General features: G+C 33.5%; 1 protein-coding gene across 6 annotated transcripts in view; it reads right to left on the minus strand.

The window, feature by feature from the left end:
* The window catches only part of LOC124429867 (TWiK family of potassium channels protein 7-like), a 175110-nt gene that overhangs the window by 71398 nt on the left and 85079 nt on the right, over nucleotides 1–18633 (minus strand). For 4 of the 6 annotated variants that reach the window (XM_046975652.1, XM_046975647.1, XM_046975649.1 and 1 more), the window contains exon 3: nucleotides 17069–17134. The exons of the other annotated variants lie outside the window; for them this stretch is intronic. The gene's annotated coding sequence lies outside the window, so the exon portion shown is untranslated. The remainder of the gene's footprint in view (nucleotides 1–17068; nucleotides 17135–18633) is intronic. 6 annotated transcript variants of the gene reach the window in all.

Below are 18633 nucleotides of genomic sequence, written 5' to 3' on the forward strand. Positions count from 1 at the left end.
CTCTCTCTCTCTCTCTCTCTCTCTCTCTCTCTCTCTCTCTCTCTCTCTCTCTCTCTCGTTGATTTTATTTTACGAAGACGCACCACTATTCCTGATTAAATTTCGTTCCTTTCCATCCCTTATGATTGATCATTACCAACAAGAAGATATATCGTAAACTCTTAGGGAACTTCGTTGATTGCTACTGCGTACCACCTGAGAGACTGCATACGAGAATCTGACACTATACTAGACTAGTAATTCTCCGTGTACGTTACCTAGCAAATCCCTTGGTGGAAACCAAAAGGAAAACTTTTATAATTTAGTATATTACAAATTGCAATTCTCTTCGTCGTTCTACGTACAATTACTTTTTGTTTAAATGACTTAAGCAATATACAACAACGAATTCGAATACAAATAAGATTAAACGTTATTAATAAATAATAATAATAATAATAATAATAATAATAATAATAATAATAATAAAAAGAAGAAGAAGAAGAAGAGGAAAAAGAAGAAAATATCATTTACTTAGATTTTTATTATAAATCGATAAATTTTATTTCACTGCTAAATTATGATTTCTCTACCCTTTAAGAATTCTCTCTACTTTCATGCAAATTGTTTGTTCAGCTTTCTTTCGCTAGCAGGTTGCCTGCCTCCTTGCCTGCTTCGCATCTTTACGAAACTTCCCTACTCTTACTTCGAGCAAACCATCTCTCTCTCTCTCTCTCTCTCTCTCTCTCTCTCTCTCTCTTGTCCTCTTCTCGAAACTCTTTCGAACCACGGAAAACCGCCTTCCGTGAATTCTTATTGGTCCTAAACGAAGTTTCTACGGCTCGTTGCTCGGAGACCGAGCGACTTTTTCCTACCAACATTTTCTGCTTACGTTTACCTCGAGTTTCAGCGTATACTCCAGCCAACTATACTACTTGTGCTCTCTCTCCTTTTCCTTCTATCTTCCTTTTCCTTTTCCTTTTTCTCGGAGTTCTACGGTAGCAAAGAATTAGAGATAAATAGATGCAGAAAGAAAGGAGGAGAGAAAGCGAAAGAAAAGAGAAAATAATATGCTATGGGAAAAGAGAATTGTTTTAGAACTAATGCATGAATACGATCACGTGGATATATGACAAACTGATTTTTCAAGAGAAAAGAAAAGAAAAGAAAAAAAGAAAATTGAAATAAAACGAACAAAAAAAAAAAAGAAATAGTCTTACGAGAAAGGCTCGTAGATCAAGAAGAGGATAAGAAAGGATATACTTTTTCTTTATTTCCACGAAAACTTGCAGCAAGTCCGGGGAGAGTTCAACCGCAGCAACAGATAAATCAAAACTGGTCATGAAACTTTTTAAGTGCCTCAAAGTCGTGTTCTGGGAACAGTTGTGGGTGGAGATGCTGCTACTGCCGCTGCCGCTGCTACTGCTGCTGCTGATGCTGCTGCTGCTACTACTACTATTGCTGTTACTTGGTGTTTGCTGATGGCTTAGCTTATTCGACGAGAGCGATCCTTTCAAAGGAAAGAACACGTATGTTGGGAATATGGTGCCGAAAAGTTAGCCAAGTATCCACCTGTAAAGGATCGTTGCCCTTCGAATAGAACTTTCAAGCTAAAGTATCTATGAAATTTATTAGCCTTCAGTGTAATATAGGTAAACGATATATTGATAGATAAGTTTTAGTTAATAAAATAATTAAGATCGTTTCGATTATATAGATCATAGACATAATTAATTATTCTTATAATTAAATACAATTTTAATTCAATTGATCATACGTAAATAACGTATGTATATTTTTCGTAATTGTTAGATAATATAAAATATTTTTCTATTTCTTTATTTTTTTGTTTTTTTTTTTTTTTTATTTCACTCTTTTTATTATCCTATTTAAGTAGATTATTTTTACATCCCCGTCCTTCTTTTTTCTTCTCTGATAGGCGTGAATTAATACGTAGATAATATTTTCGTGTTTATAGCACATCATAAATTAGAGTTAAGAATTCCTTTGTGAATAAGAATCAGGGACCTGGGACTAGGGACTTATGTGTCGTTTCTACGCTCTAGTAACTACTTTCCTCGAACTTTGGCGACGCGAGAAAGAGTGTGTGTATGTGTGTGTGTGTATGTCAGAGAAGCAGATAGAGAGAGAGAGAATAATTCTGCTAGGAAATGAAGAAAGGAATTCTCATAATTTTCAAAATCTACTTCGTACCATAAATTAATTTCACTTATTTCACGTTTCTCTTACAGACCGATAAATTCGAAAAATTTATATCCATTATCAAAAAACCGAGATACATACATACACATATGAGAGAGAGAGAAAGAGAGATCCAAAAAGAGGGAAAAGAAAGGAGAAAAAATTAAAAGTTGCCGAAAGAAATTGCAAAGAGTAGAATTGGTTGGGTTCGTTGTTGAAAAAGAATATTAAAATTGTACGGTGGTTAAAGCACCGTAAGAAGAAGTCAAAGATTCGAAGAAAAAATTTAAAATGGAGATTTGGTTAAGATGTCACAACGAAAGACGATTCTCCTCGTTATCGTTTGAATTTTTCAAAGGTAATCTCGATCCGATCCCTGAATTCTCATTTTCTTTACGACCGCTTGCCGCCACTCCAAGTTAAAGCAAATATATATATATATATATATATATATATATATATATATATATATATATATATATTATATATCGAAGGGTTGTAAGCGATCACCGTACCGAAAATTTTCAAGGAGTCTCACGAAGGCAACCTTTTCGGGATGTTTAAATTATGATTCGATCCTTTGGAAGCACGAGTCTCGCCAAGTTTTACTTTTACATTTATCGTAGGAGTTTCGTGCTCTACCAATGACAAGAGAAAGAAAAGAAAAGGAGTGAGAAAGAAAACGAACTGATTTGAATTTAAAGAACGAAACACCGACGTGCACGGGAAGAGAAAAGGAACGCCGGTACGGATATGATTTTATTCTCTCTGGAATCGTTTTATTTACAATGAAATTTCTCTTAGTTTCACGTGTCGTTCGTTTTCTACGAAAAACTTTTCGTCCGTATTTTTAGTTCTGAAACCTAAAAAGAGGGAGAAAGAGAGAGAGAGAGATAAGGATAAGTAGTTTAAAGAATTCCTTTTTTTTTTATTTTTTATTTTTTCTATCTTCATCCTCTTTCTTTCTTTCTCTCTCTCTCTCTCTCCCTTTCTTTTTCTATCTTTCCAATTGAAAATTGTATTTCTTGAAAGTTTAAGAAGAGGCGTGAGTATTGCTAAGAAAGTAGAAGGAACTTTAAAGAGGGAAAGAGAAAGAAAGAAAGAAAGAGAGAGAGAGAGAGAGAGAGAGAGTGAGAAAGAGAGAATTCGTTTTCTCTTGTAAAAGCAATCTCTTAAATATACAAGGCATTAAATCGTCACTTTCAAATCGTCGTCGCGAGAAAACTTGTACTACTTTGACAAGAGACGAGGAATGTCATTTAATTCTCCAATCGAGAAACGACGTTGACTTTTAATCCCTCGCGTTGCCTCGAATTTGAACTTTGTTATCTAAACGTTAGAAGAAGAAAATTTATGGTACGTACAAATTGGTCTTGACTGGATTATTATTCACTCGAAATTATAGTTTGCTTGTTGAACGTGAAATCGATGCACTCGTATAGTCAAAGTGAGTTAGTGATTGAATGAGAGAGCAAGAGCGAGAGAGCAAGAGAAAGATTTTAGATTAAATAAGTTTCTCGTCTCGTTTCGAATAAGTCGATGGTTGCGAAACAAGCCATCGAAGTTAAGGCCGTTCTTTTCTTCTTAGTCAATCATTTAGGATTTTTCGAATCCCAATTAGATTTATCGAGTTAATTTCGTTCTCGCAAAGATCCCTTAGCCCTTTTCCTTGAGAAACACATTGACAACGATGACGACGATCATCCGATTGAATATAAAGACAGAGATAAAGGGTGAATGGATATATGATATTAAAAGTAATGTGTGCAGTCGTAGCATCCTTATTACTTACTAGCACGTATTCAATTCAGAGATTTTATATATTATTTCTACTAGTACAAGACGTAGAAAAAGAAAGAGAAAAACAAAGAGAACAGAGATAGCGCAAATCATCTCTATTTCTCTAGTATACTATCTCGCATAAGCTCACATCTTTCTCTCTTATTCCATCTTCCATGAAAATTCAGACTCATTTCGTAGAGACTATAACTTTGGCTACTCGTATTTTCATTCTGCTTGCAAACCCTCTTTCTCTCTCTTATCTATTTATCTATCTATCTATCTATCTATCTATCTCCCTATCTATTTATCTATCCAAGTTAATGATTCTAACTTAAAAACTTTCATTCTGGTTGTTGTTGCTCCAGTAAGAAATATAATTGGCATTCTCTCTCTCTCTCTCTCTCTCTCTCTCTCTCTCTCTCTCTTTCTTTTTATCATCCAGTTCTCGTCGGATAGTATCGACAAGAGATAGCTTCTCTAGAGATTACTCCATTTTATACTAAATCAACGATTTTCTTTTCTTCGTGTTCGTATCTTCTTTGATATCTTTAAAAGAGGAAAATGTCTATAGAAAACATTTCTCAACTCGTCGTTTACGTTTATGTTAGAAAGAAAAAGAGTTGGCAAGGAAATGATCTTTCGTTGGGAGAGAAAAAGAGGGAGAGAGAGAGAGAAAGATAAAAAGTGTAATCCCCAGGTTAAAACATTACATCCTTTTTGGTGAATATCGTTGAGATACTCTCGGGGATGTTCTCGGATAAACCATAAAGAAAAGTACGATGCAGTGTGTTGCATATAATGCAGTTCTACGTAAGAATTTTTCTCTCTTATAAAAATCGTTCATCGACCTTGGTTTTATAATAGTTTACGAAAGTAATAAATTAATAAATATAATCCTTGACCAATTTTGATCGAGAAAGAAAAATTAACAAAACAATTGAGTAGTCGATCATTTTAATAGTTATAGAGTTATTTTGCATTATTCAGACGAATTAACATCTAGTATGTACTATATTTTCATAAGGAATAATATAAATCATTCGTATTTGCTATTATTTAACATTTGTTTAAACAATTTCAAGCTATGAATAATAATAAGATAAGTAATTTATAATTTTCCATTATTTTTATGTCTATTTAAATGATTTATAATGTAAATTGAATATAATTGAATAATAATTAAATAATAATCTATTTTAATAAACATTGTGTACTTAATAACACATTTCATTACAATTAAATCTCAAATGCGAGGGTCGTTGCCCGTATATAATGTCAATGAAAACGAACGCTCGAACGACTTTGATTATTATCAAATCAGTTTTCTTTTGCATTTCAACGAGTAAACATCGAAACAAGCACTCTCTTTCCAAATGGTTATAAAGCATGAATAATTTATACTATCAATAATTTCATAACTATTCAAACAATACATAATGCAGGCGAAGTGCAATAGATTAATATTTAAATAACAATTCTTTCGATTAAACATTACGAAATAATGAAAAATTAATGTTTCGATACGTATCAATATCAAAATCGGCTTAAATAATTCACATTTTCGATAATAGATATAGATATTCAAAAATGTACAACGCGCACAGGATATAATATATTAATAATTAAACAAAAGTTCATTTGTATAAACATTATATACATATGTAGCTCGTAACATGCGTCGTTAAATATAAAATAGAATTAAATTAATATTTATGTAAATAAAGTTGAAATCTGAACGAGTGAATGGTTTCCAGGTTACGTCAACAAAAACAAACTTTTCAAAGACGGGTGACTTTGAAGACTCATCGAGACAGTCTTCTTATCTACTCCGTCGAGTAAACATCGAAGCTCCTCTTTCTCCCATTTCTAACGCGTAAGTTTAAAATAATTCATACTTTAGAATATTTTAGAATTATATAAACAATTTGTAATATTTAAACAATACCATATCTGTTTAAACATTTTATAGCTCTTGAAACAGGCGTTTCTTTCGTATCCCGACGAGTAAACGTCGAAGTTCACTCTTTGAAATGCATTGAATTCAACTAATTTCTTTTTAATTAATTACAGTTATATTTCATTGCAAGTATTTTGTATATATATATATATATATACACATATATATGCTTAACTAGATTGTGAGAGATATTGCACTCGTAGTTCATATTTTCCGTAGTTCATACTTGTCATTGAAGTCATATACGCTACGAGCGGAAAGTGATGAACAGCTTTAACTGCTTGATGAATAGAGAAAGTTCCTGGTGTAAATTTCATGGAAAAGAGAAGAGGAGAGAGAGAGAGAGAGATAGAGAGAGAGAGATAATTTGTAGACGATTGATTTGCAATGTTGAATGTTCTTTGTCACGGAAAACGGATGTCCCTTGGTCTGTTCTCTTTCTTTCTCTAGTTTTCATTCTCTTTCCGTTAGAAACGTAATCGTTTCCCGTTTCTAGCTTTCTTTGGTCCATACCCCAGGTATCTTTCACATACACTTAGACAGACTTTTATTCTCTTATGTACGTATATATAAATGTATGTAGAGATATGAAGAAGAAAGAGATACGCGCTCAGTCGGTGGTATGTCTTCGGGATGGCTCAGGAGATAAGGCCATCCTCGCCGGCAGTGGATTTAACATTCCTCTAAGCGATGCACACGAGAGAAGTTCGAAGGTCGAAGGTACTGCTAGCACGCGCTCATACACCCTCCTATATATATATATATATATATATATATATATATGTGTGTGTGCGTGTGTGTGTGTGTGTATGTGTGTACACACACCTGCCACGCCCTTATAACTTCGGAACATTCTCTTCATATTTCAAAAGAGGGGACGCATGCTCTCTGAAACGTTTGAAATTCAAGTCATTCTGTTCAGTCGATTTTCTCTCCTTCTCTCTTTTCCTTTTCTTTTTCGCTTTTTTCTTCTTCTTCTTTTTCCTTTTTCTTTTTCCTTTCAATTTGGATCACTGTGAATCAAAGAGCCTAGCTGCCAGCTATAGAGAGTTAGTGCTTTAGAAAATCGACTAACTTGAAGTAGTCCCTCTTTAGGATTCTCTTTATCTCCGAAATGTACGTAAGTAAATACGCAGACAGACAGACAGACAGACAGAGAAAGAGAGAGAGAGAGAGAGAGAGAGAGAAAGAATAGCCCCAGCTATTTCTTTTTCCCCTAGCATCATTCTTTGACTTTCTCTGCCATTCTCTCTTTCTCTTCTATTCGATTTTCATCCTTAATTAATTCTTCGTATTAAATGTAGCTACGGATGAGTCAAATAATAATGAGAATCTTTTTACTTTGTTATCTCGTGAAACAAATGTATATTTTTTTGTTCTCCCTCTTCCTCTCCCTCTCTCTCTCTCTCTCTCTCTCTGTACTAGATAACACCTTATTGATAATAAAATCAAGTGGTTTGAGGTTGTTTATTAGTATCTTCAATAAAAAAAATTATGTGAGCTATACTATACGTGTTATTTAATAAGAGGATAATAAAAGAAAAAAGATAAAGGACAGATGATCTTCGAGTATCTTATCGATCGAGAAAGAAAGAAGAAAAGGAAAATATTTTTTAGAGCCGAATATAACAAAAACGTACGATTGATATGGCACTTTGGATTTTCGTTATTGTCTGAGAGTTTCTTACGATCTCGTTATTTCAGATATCAGAATACGCATGTTACGTACCGCTCGTAAGCTCGACCCTTTTTTTTTCTTTCTCTTTTTCTTTTTTTTTTTTTGATCTATGAGAGGGTAGAAAAATCTATATATCGTGCCGGGGGAGATGATAGGTGATAGTGAAATATTTTATAACGTGGGCCGTTGACTGTATCATCTTTCTCTCTGCGATACATAAAAAAAATATTTTGGTCTGTCGCCGTTATGAATATTCCTTCTTCCTTTTTCTTATCGTTATTCCTTCTCCCTATTTTTTTTCCTTTTTTTTCTTTTTTTTTTTTTTGTAACACAAAACTTCCTATAACAATTTTCTAAAGAGAAATTAGCCAAAAAATAATGTAATTACGACCCGCGTACTAATCACGTACTATACTATATTCTTTATCTTTTTTTTTTTTTTTTTTTTTTTTTTTTAAATCTATCATAGGAACCGTTCGACCGTATAACACATTTCACGTTAAAGTACTCTCTTTCTCTATATAAAGCTTACGGTGAAAATCTTATTCGTTTGTTATCTAACCTCACTATACTACACCGGTTATCCGAAGTATGGAACGGTAGACAGTCGCCAATATCATCTCGTTGGACTTTCACCAATACCCTCCGACCGATTTACCCAAAAAGAAGGCATATATATATATATATGTATATATATATATGTATATTATATATAGTGAACGACGAAGTAGTCAGCACGAATGCACCCGGATTTTCAGTTATATAATCCGCTTTCGAATTACTGCCTGCACTTTCACCTTTCTCTCTATCTCTGAGTAACTTTTCCATGCTGTAAAGAGTGAGTGAGTGAGAGAGTAAGAGAGGAGGGAGGGAGGGAGGGAGGGAGGGAGGGAGGGAAGTTGGATAGAACAGAAACTGTCCCAGGTTATGGCCGAAAGCTTTGCTAGGGCTTCGACACAAAGTACGAATAGTTATACTCGACGAGAACAGTATTATAGTCGATGTTATAGAGCACCCTCGAAACCGGAAAGTTATCGCGATTACTACAGTAATTCCATTATTCTTTGGCAAAGAGCTATCGTCATTCAAATTGTTCTGTGACAGCACGCGCGCACGAGAGAGAGAGAGAGAGAGAGAGAGAGAGAATTCTATATTCGTGATGCCTTCGAACAGGAAAGCTTCTATAAGCTAGGTAGGCACTTAGTTACTCATATAAGGGTGGTTTTGCTATGATTAAGGATAAGAGACAGATAATACGAGAAAGAGAGGGAGAGACAGGGAGAAAGAGAGATTCGAACGAAAGTAAGGATCTCACGGAATTTTCGCATTCCAGAATTAAATCCGTCTAGATGTTTCTGGCAGTACGAATTAATCTACTTAAAGTTAGTCGGTATGAATAGCAGGAATACTTATGCATTCTCCCATAAATTTTATCGTATCGTTGTATTACTTAACAAAAAAAAGAAAAAAGAAAAATGAAAAACAGAAAGAGAAAGAGAAAAAGAGAGAGACTATTTGTGATCACACGAATTATTGATAGATACAATCTGTATATTTATATATATATATATATATATGTAATTATTAATTAATATATTATATATTGGTTCGTTTGGTACATTGAAATTCTTTGTTTAGACATCGATTACAATGAGATTCCTTTAGTGCAATGAATTACTTTTTCTTACAATTAATTTGGGAATGAAGGTATATATGTATGTATGTACGTATGTATGTATATAGCCCTATTGCAAAATTCACTTAGAGCCCACACGTTTCTGAACAATTATTCAACCGAACATCGCGTCTACTTAGTTTATGGTAATTGGTACGTAGCTTACGCGGAAATTCAAACGCAAGATGGTGGAGAATTACATTACCGGTAATAGTGGCAGGTGCCTTCTCCGCCATTTCTACACCAACCTCACCCCATCTTCAACCCCACATCCCCTACTAGCACCTACTGGCTTCCCTATCTAATTGGTCAAATGCTCGTGCTCATGAATTCTACGTATACGAACATATATGCATTTATGTACGTATGAAGTCTACGATCTATCAATATCGTCAATGATATAGTAAGAGAAAAAAAATTTCAACAGGGAGAAAATCGATAAGTGAGATTAATAGAACTAGAGAGAGGGAGAGATAGGAGGGGGAGGAGAGTGGCATTGTTAATTAAATGTCTAAAAAATTGATCGAAGGCGTAACGATACCAAAAAAATTTCTTTTTTTCTATTTCTCTATCGATCCATCGTTATCGATATTTTTCGTTCAAAGCAATTAACAAAATCCAGTAATCTATTCTGCAATGGATTAGAGAGAGAGAGAGAGAGAGAGACACATAATTGACACGGAACTGTAACGTAGTTAACGTATTCGTAGGAACGTATAAATCAGTGGTATTGATTAATAATAATCGATTCGGTATCGATATAATTTCGTTCGGGAAAAGAAATATAAAATAGTATTGAGTTGTCATTTACACATATAATCAAGATTGACGAGGAAGTAAAGAGGGAAATAAATATAAATAAAAAGAAAAAAAGAAAAAAAAAACGAAGAAGAAAAAATAAATATATCTTTGATAAATAAATAATCACTCTTAATACCACTTTTCTCATTGTTTGTATCTCCTTTTTTTCTTCTTTTTGTTTTTTTTGTCCCTCTTTCTCTCTCCCTCTAAGATATATTTCACAATTTTTGTGATCAACGTTGAAACGTCGTGTGCTGTTGAAAAATGTCTAAAATTGTTCCTACGCTTTGACGAAAAGAATTTTAAAGAATTTTAAGGAAAATATTAGAGCTTTTAGTTCGTTGAAGAAAAAGAAGATAAGCAAACAAAAAAAAAATATAATAATAATAATAAGAAGAAGAAGGAACTGAATTTGGATATTTTTTTTTTTTTTTTTTAATTTCTTCCATTCTTTTTCTTCGCTTCGTTATACTTTATAAGACATTACGAGGGCTCGAAAACAAAATAAATCTTCGGTGTCCGGCATGAGGAAGAGAGACAATGAGGGAGAGAAAGAGAGAGAGAGAAAGAGAAAAAAAAGAGAAGGAGTCTAGAGAAAAGTTTAACGACGCGAAGCGACGCGTTAGAAATTCGCCGTGGAAAGAGATTAATGCTCGTTATTACGAGCTCGACGAATTCGAACGTTCCATAATCGTCGAGCTAGACCACGGCTGGTTGCGACACGAGGTCACTGAAATTATAGATCCTTCCCCGATTGCTTGATTAAAACGTTTCAAATTAGAAATTAATAATATTTTAACGACTGTATGGACGTATTTTTAATAATGGAAACGGGAAAGACAAGGAACAAAAGAATAAAAAATGAAATAGAAATTGATTGACATACCAATACATTGATTTATCAAAATTTGTATTTTGATAAAAGAATTAATTAAAAGTTTCGTATTTAATAAAAGTAACGAGAAAGAAGAATATAATAATAAGAAAAAAAAGGGGAGAAAAAAAAAGAAAAGAGGACGACTGATTATTAGCTGATACGTAGAATTTTATTTGTCAATGATACAACGAAATTATAAATAACATATTATACAAACGATACGATCGAGACGATCGACGTGATAAATGCCAATAAAAGAAATTTTGCAATTGGGATGGATCTCGTTATGATGGAACAGGTGGTGGGAGGGGGATGGGGAGGGATTCAGAGCAGGGCAAGATGATAGGTGGGAGAGGGAACGTTGAACTAGACGAAAGAGGAAAAGTTTGTATTGCAGGCTGGGAAGAGAAATTAAAAAGTTTTTCCGAAGTATAGAGATTGGGGATGGGGTGAGGAGGGGGACGGAATAGAAGCTAGGATAGGAAATAGAAAAAGAAAGATGAGAGGATACGAAGTCAGTCGATTTTTCTATGTAAGATGAAATGAGATCCATATACGAGGAGAGCAAGTCAGCTTGCTATGAACCGAGAGAGAGAGAGAGAGAGAGAGAGAGAGAGAGAGAGAGAGAGAGAGAAAGAAAGAATTTCGCGACGAAACTTTTTATTGGAAGTATTCGCGTGATATCATGGTAGTTATCTCTGGTATACGATATCTTACACGCTCTCATTTCGAATTTCCGCAAGAGCGGATCGGTTTCCACGGTTTTTCTACGTTCCGCGCTTTTTCAACGAAGGCACGCTGAACATTTTTGCGAGAATTGTTCAACACCCTCTCCCCGCCCCCTCACCACCCCCTGCAGCATAGTTGACGTTGAAACGAGAGCCGATGTAATACGAGTTATGTATATACCTATATACCTACTTTGACAGAAAAAGAGAGAGAGAGAGAGAGAGAGGTAAAGAGAAAAAGTGTATATAAAAAGAGGTCGGCAAACCAATGTTCGTTTATTTCGTCTGATTGCGTCGATTCAATTGGAAATCCAAAATATATCGAGTTACGTAATAGATAGAATCAAATTGTATCTATTAATGATATTAAAGCTTTTTAAAGCTTCAATTATTTTTGCTATTGATCTGTTTCCAATTTTTTTCTTTTCTTTTACTTTTCTCTTCCTTTTATTTGTTTATTTACATTTTTTTCTTTTTCTTTTTCATTTCCTACAAATATTATTCTATACTATTATTCTAACTCGATCTATTCTAATTCCCATTTTCATAAGTCAATGAAAAATTCTAATCGTATATAAATGATCGAATTAATACGTCGTTTCAATATCGAAATAAAATGAGAAATGTTTTTTTTAACAATAAGGCTCTGAACTAAAACAGTGAAACTACGTAGAGGATCGTATCCTCAAATCCGGACCGTAGAGGATTACCCGGGTTTAATTAGTTTTGACTGAAAGCATTTTCCGTAAATTTTCCTAATCAGTGTTACTCCAGCTTTCCCTAAAACGTATCCCCACCCTCGCACATGCTTGATGCCTACGTAATGTATTCTCTTTAGTCGTGTGAAACAACGATGGAGATTTTAGAGTTAGGTTAAAATCCTTCATACAGTGTGTACATGGAAATTCAACTGTAAACGCGTGTCGATGTTGAGAAAGAGAAAGAGAGAGGGAGAGAGAGAGAGAGAAAGAGAGCAGGTGTACGAGAAAACACGAGTTTCTGCTGGAGAGAGATGCCAAATCGTATGAACCTGAACAAATGAGAGTAAGGGAGAAAGAGAAACTCGTCGGTAGGGAAATCGATACAAGCGACTACGTAGAAAAAGAGAGAGGGAGAGAGAGAGAGAGAGAAGAAGAGGACAGAATAGGACAAAGGGATCGAGATGCAGTCTCTGAAAGGAGATCTCGTATAAAGCAGATTACTCATAGGTGTTACTCTGCCTAGATGATACTACAGGCTTCCATTATGACATTGGCTACGGACCAAGGCCTTATAGATATCCCCGTAGAACAGAGAGACACCGAGGAGAGAGACTCAGCTGGATTATCTTCTTTGATTTAATTTATTACCTTGGATATTGCCGACTGATGTAGCTCGTAGGCTGAATTATAGCTACTTAGCCATGCACAAAGGGTGCTAGGGAATGCGACCGACTTATCGGAAATATTTGAGCTACGATAATCTTCAACATAACGCAAGGACCCCACGACATTTCCTCCCTCTCTCTCTCTCTCTCTCTCTCTCTCTCTCTCTCATCGAATTGCCCTTCTATACTTACGTATGTACGAACGTACGTACATGCATACATACATGCACGGTTTATCGGGAAATTAAATCTAGCGAACTCAATGATAATGGCATACTCATTGTTAACTGTGAATGGGAATCCTTTGTACCGTGAACACGTGTGAAGAAGGATACGCTTTGAATGGAATTTGTTCGTTTGAAACGTTAACGATTTTCACGTTAATGTTCCGTGGTAGGAAATTTTCCGTTAATATTACTTACTTTTCCCCCAAGATCATAAGGGTTAATGGAGACACCCACAAGAATTTCATTGAATCTATTGCTAACTAAGAGAAAATCGAATTTTCTCGATCTAAATAACGTACATAGTTTTGGTCACGTTAACGGGGAAGCTTTCATCCACATTAAGGAATTTCATCGTAGTTGTTCGAAACATAGTTCGAACTTCACAAATGTCTTAATAAAATAAAATTACTCTTGGTAAACTTCAATTTGATTGGACCTTTATGGTTATTTCTTTAATTAAGAATTTTTGCTTTGTTTATTTTTATTATTATTATTATTATTATTATTATTACTATTATTATATTTTTTTTCTAAATCTTTATCTAATCAAATCACCCGTTCCAAAATGATCAAATAACAAAATTTACAAGAGAGATTTTCTATAGATAAGTAATTACACCGAATGAATCAGAGTTAGTTAATTCCGAACAATGTTATACATAACATGCACTTTCATCTTGATTGGCCGTATTATAGATACACCGACAGCTAAAATACACAATCGTCATTAGTAATCGCGTCTAATACACGTGAAAATTTGCACGCGCATGTACGGAAATAATAGATACATGAATAATTAAGCCAGTATAAACGAGACAACAGAGAACCGTGATTAGAATGTAACCATTCGTATTATACATTTGCAAATGTTCTTCCTAAAAGTATTATTTTCCTATCTTTATCTCTCTCTCTTCCTAATATCATACCATTGGATAGAGAGATCCGTTGTTAGAAAGCATTTAATTTAAGGTACGGTAATGATGTACCTTCCTACGCTCGATTCCACTTAATTAGAATCGCTTAGCACCGTCTTCGCATATCGTTAGAATTATAATGAGATACTCCCTCGTATTTCCCTTCGTTTATCATCATCGTCCCTATAATCGTTCGATAATCTCGAAATTTGTCCCATGATAAAATTTATTATCCATATAATAATTTTATCTTATTTTCCTCGATAGTAATCAAAGATGAAAAGGATTTCTAAAAAAAAAAAAGAAAAAAAAATTTACCTTTCCTAAAGAAAGAAAAAAAGAAAGAAAATACATCTCAATTCAATGATTAAATTTCATTCAGAGAAAAAAAGATCACGTCACGGTTAACTTAAGTTAAATTGAATTAAAATTAATTAAACATATATATATATGTGTGTGTGTAGGTAGACTAAGTCAATGAGATTAGACGGTCACTAGAGAGATACAAGGAGTACGAACAGGAAACACCTGTCTGTTGAGCGAAGCACAATTTCCTGGACAACCTGATCTGTGTTTACCTACGGATTACTGCTCACGAAACAATACAGACGAAGTTCGAAGCAACGTCAGAGATAAGCTATTAGAAACTTAACGCGTGATAAATGCGCCAAACCCTTGATTACAATTTATTCATTATATACATAAATATATATATATATAATATATATTGAGTTAAACAGTTTAATAATCGATTAATTCTCGAGTTGAAAAATTTTGTTTAATAAAATTCGAAGATATTTTTAATTATAAAAAAAGAAAAGATTTCGAGATAGAGTTGTAATTTTTATTCGATTAGATCGAAATACTCAGAGTTATTATGGTTTAAAGAGAGATAAAAAGAAAAGGAAATGGATATGTGGAAAAATGATGAAGAATGTTAGACAGACAAAGAGAGAGGTATAGAGAGAGAGAGAGAGAGAGAGAGAGAGAGAGAGAGATAAAGACGAAAAGAACAAAAGGAGGAACTTTTCTTAGACAAATCGTTTGTCATAAATCTGTCTACCCTTTACGCCTTCTCTACGAGTTGTTCTCTTTACTCCTCCCACCTATCACTAAGAAAGAAGAAGAAGAAGAAGAAGAGAAGAAAGAGAAAGGAGGAGGCGAGAGGAAGGAAAACTCGACGATAAGCCGAGCATATTCAAATATTCTAACGTGACTCGAAGGAAGAGTAATGAGCGTCTGGGTTGCGTCTTCCTGCCTGTGACTCGAGACCCTTTTACGACCTATGCACCTATAACCCTGCTTCATCTAACCCTCTAATACTCCCTTGTGAATCATAAAGAGGATTATCAGCTTCCTACAAATCTCCCGTTTTCCGTCTCTTTCTCTTTAAATGATTTCGTTTGACAGGACGTTAATTTAAATTTTATCATTATATATCGTATTATATATTATTCCAAATCAAATTTATCCGAGGTCTCGGATTAACAAAATTATTTCATGCGATTTTAATTTCTCTGTGTTAAATAAAATCTATTATTATTATTATTATTATATTAATCATTTTTCTTTGTGAAATTAATTAAAGGGGAAACTTTAATGTTATGTTTTTGTCTGATAAAATTCAAGTGTCTGGAAAAAGTCTGGTGATTTTGGTTTAAACGAAACTTATTAATCAGCTTTGTATGGAATAATGTATGTACTTGCTTATACATATATATGTATATATATATATATATATATATATATACATACACACATATACATGTACATACGTATATACAATAAATAAAAAAATGAACGATGAATGAAGAGTATAGTCATGTGTATGTAAGAGTACTATATTTGTCGATATAAAAGAAGGAAAATTTCAAAAGAAAGAAAAATAATGGAAGGATCTATTTGAAGGGGAAAAAACGGAATGCTCAACGCAGAAGAGAATATCAATACTATTCTTGTCGGCTGTCGAAAAAAAGCCCTTATCGACATCAGTTTCAAGTACTTATTATATGCCTATTCAAATCGAATTCTTTTCTCTCCTTCAAACTAACAATACATACTCCATACGATCTATATATCCCGTCTCTCGGAAGGAAGAATTCCGAGAGAAAAGATATATCCGAGAGAAAAATAGAACAAGCTTAAAAATCTCCCTACCATATCCCCGATGGGAAAGACAAATCGAAAATTTTTACTAAACAAACTCACGACGATTCGAATTCAAATCAGTTGACAAGCTCGCGTTTATAGAAGGAAAAGAAAACGAAAGAGAAGGAAGAAAAAGAAAAAGAGAAAGAGAAAGAAAAAGTAATTTCGAAATAAATAGTTCTTGAAAAGGATTGAGATCGTCTCAAAAAAAAAGGAACAAAAAAAAAGGAAGGAAAAAAAAAAGGAAAAAAGGAGTGAAAATGTTTGCTTTCAAGATATCGGTAAAATAGGAAAAGAGAACAAAAAAAGAATAGAAAAAAGAAAGAAGAAAAGAGAGAGAGAGAGAGAGAGAGAGAGAGAGAGAAAGAGAGTAAAAAAAAGAATAAAATAGAAAAAAGAAGACATATACGAGGACTAGGCCACGTTCACTAAAGAGTAAGCGATTTATTACGCTCCACGAAGCGTACGATTCACGCTTCGATTTACTTTTCCGATCGAGGTCGAATCCCTTTGTTTCTTCCGATGATAAAGGATCTTTACCACCGAGCTGTGATCGATCTATTGGATACGATCTATCAAAAATTGTATCTGTTACAGGTTAAGTAAGGTATAAGCTCTTAAACAGAAACTCTATTCGATATTTCTAAAAAAAGAGAAAGAAAAAAAAAAAAAAAGAAAAAAAGAAGAAAAAAAAAGAGAAAAAAAAATTACATTTAAAAATTTATATTACTTACATTAACGTCAATTTTGATCGATGATCTTTATTGAGATGAATCTACTGGGAAAAATTTGATGGGGACCTGAAAGAACAAATATGAAACAATGATATATTAAAGTAATTAAAAGTAGATATTGTATATGCATAATTTATAATCCATAAATATATATGTATATGCATATTTCATTTTATTTCATATTACAAAAAATTTCAAATATTTTGTTTTTTTTTTTTCAAGGAAAGAAGAAACTAAAAAAATTCATCTCTTTCTCTCACTCTCTCTCTATCTATCTCTCTGATATTCAAAATATATTTTGAGAAAGATCTAGCTATTCTCTACGTCTACCTATGTTTCTTTTTCTTCAAAAATAACAAGAGAAATTTTTGTTGGCCGCCGAAGTAAGGTCCTGATATACGCAATAACTTGTGCAATAAAAACGTCGGCAATAACTCCGTGACGCTGTCGTTTGAGGAAAGCTTGAAGAAAAGAATAGAGAGAGAGAGAAAGAGAGAGAGAGAGAGAGAGAACCAGAGATAGAATGAAAAAGAAAGAAAGATCTCGAAGAAGGTACAGAGTTTCGCGATATTTGGAAGGAAACGCAGAGAAAGAGTAGAAACGTATGGGAAGAATACATAGTAAGTCAGAAAGAGATAGACGATACCAGATTTCCTCTCATTCTCTCTCACTCTTTCTTTCCTTTTAGCATACTGTCAACCATTCTTCTTCTTTCTATCTACATTTTCAAGAAAAAAAAAAAGAAAAAAAGAAAAAGATGAAGAGAAAGAGAAAGAGAGAAATGGATACCGATGAGCTTTGAATCGTTCAAGCGTAACGATAAGAATTTAATAATATGACCATGAATGCACTTTTATCTATTTGCATAGTTCAACTAAAGTTGAGAATACCCGATGTATACATTCATCTACTTTATTCTGTTCTTTTATTATTATTATTATTATCATTATCATTATTATTATTATCTTTCTTTTCATATTATTTTTCTCATGAAAATCGTTAGAGGAATGCAAAAGGATAAAAATAGGCCTCTGATGCTTGCCTAACACTTCTTTTTCTCTTTTTTATCGATCCGTCAGTCATATCAAACGTTTTTAAATTCCATACTTTATTTATTTATTTATTTCGATTTATTATATTTTCAATCTTTCGAACGAAATATTCCTTTCAGATTTTTTTTTTATTGATTTGTCTAAAGGGGATTTTCTTTCCTTTTTTCCATTTTCTCTTTTTTTCTATCCCTCTCTCTCTCTCTCTCTTATCCACGATAAGAAGCAAAGGAAGAAATATAAGTAAAAACTATGATTTCTATTCACAAGGGACCTATTTAGAATTTCTTCTAAGCCTTACACCTTCTAAAGATTCACGAATCTCGAATCGACATACAGATGTTATACCTATACACTACTATTTCTATCATCGTTGGAAAATCTAAGGGATAAAAAGAAACTTGTGTATTGTATTTTATACCGAGGGGGAAAAAAAGAATTTCAAGATCAGGATTTATTTCGATGATCGTAAGCGTGATTCAAAGCTATCACGATATTTTGGAATATCGAAAACCT

The sequence above is a fragment of the Vespa crabro genome, chromosome 16 (genome assembly GCF_910589235.1).
Source record: "Vespa crabro chromosome 16, iyVesCrab1.2, whole genome shotgun sequence".
Classification (NCBI taxonomy): Eukaryota; Metazoa; Arthropoda; class Insecta; order Hymenoptera; family Vespidae; genus Vespa; species Vespa crabro.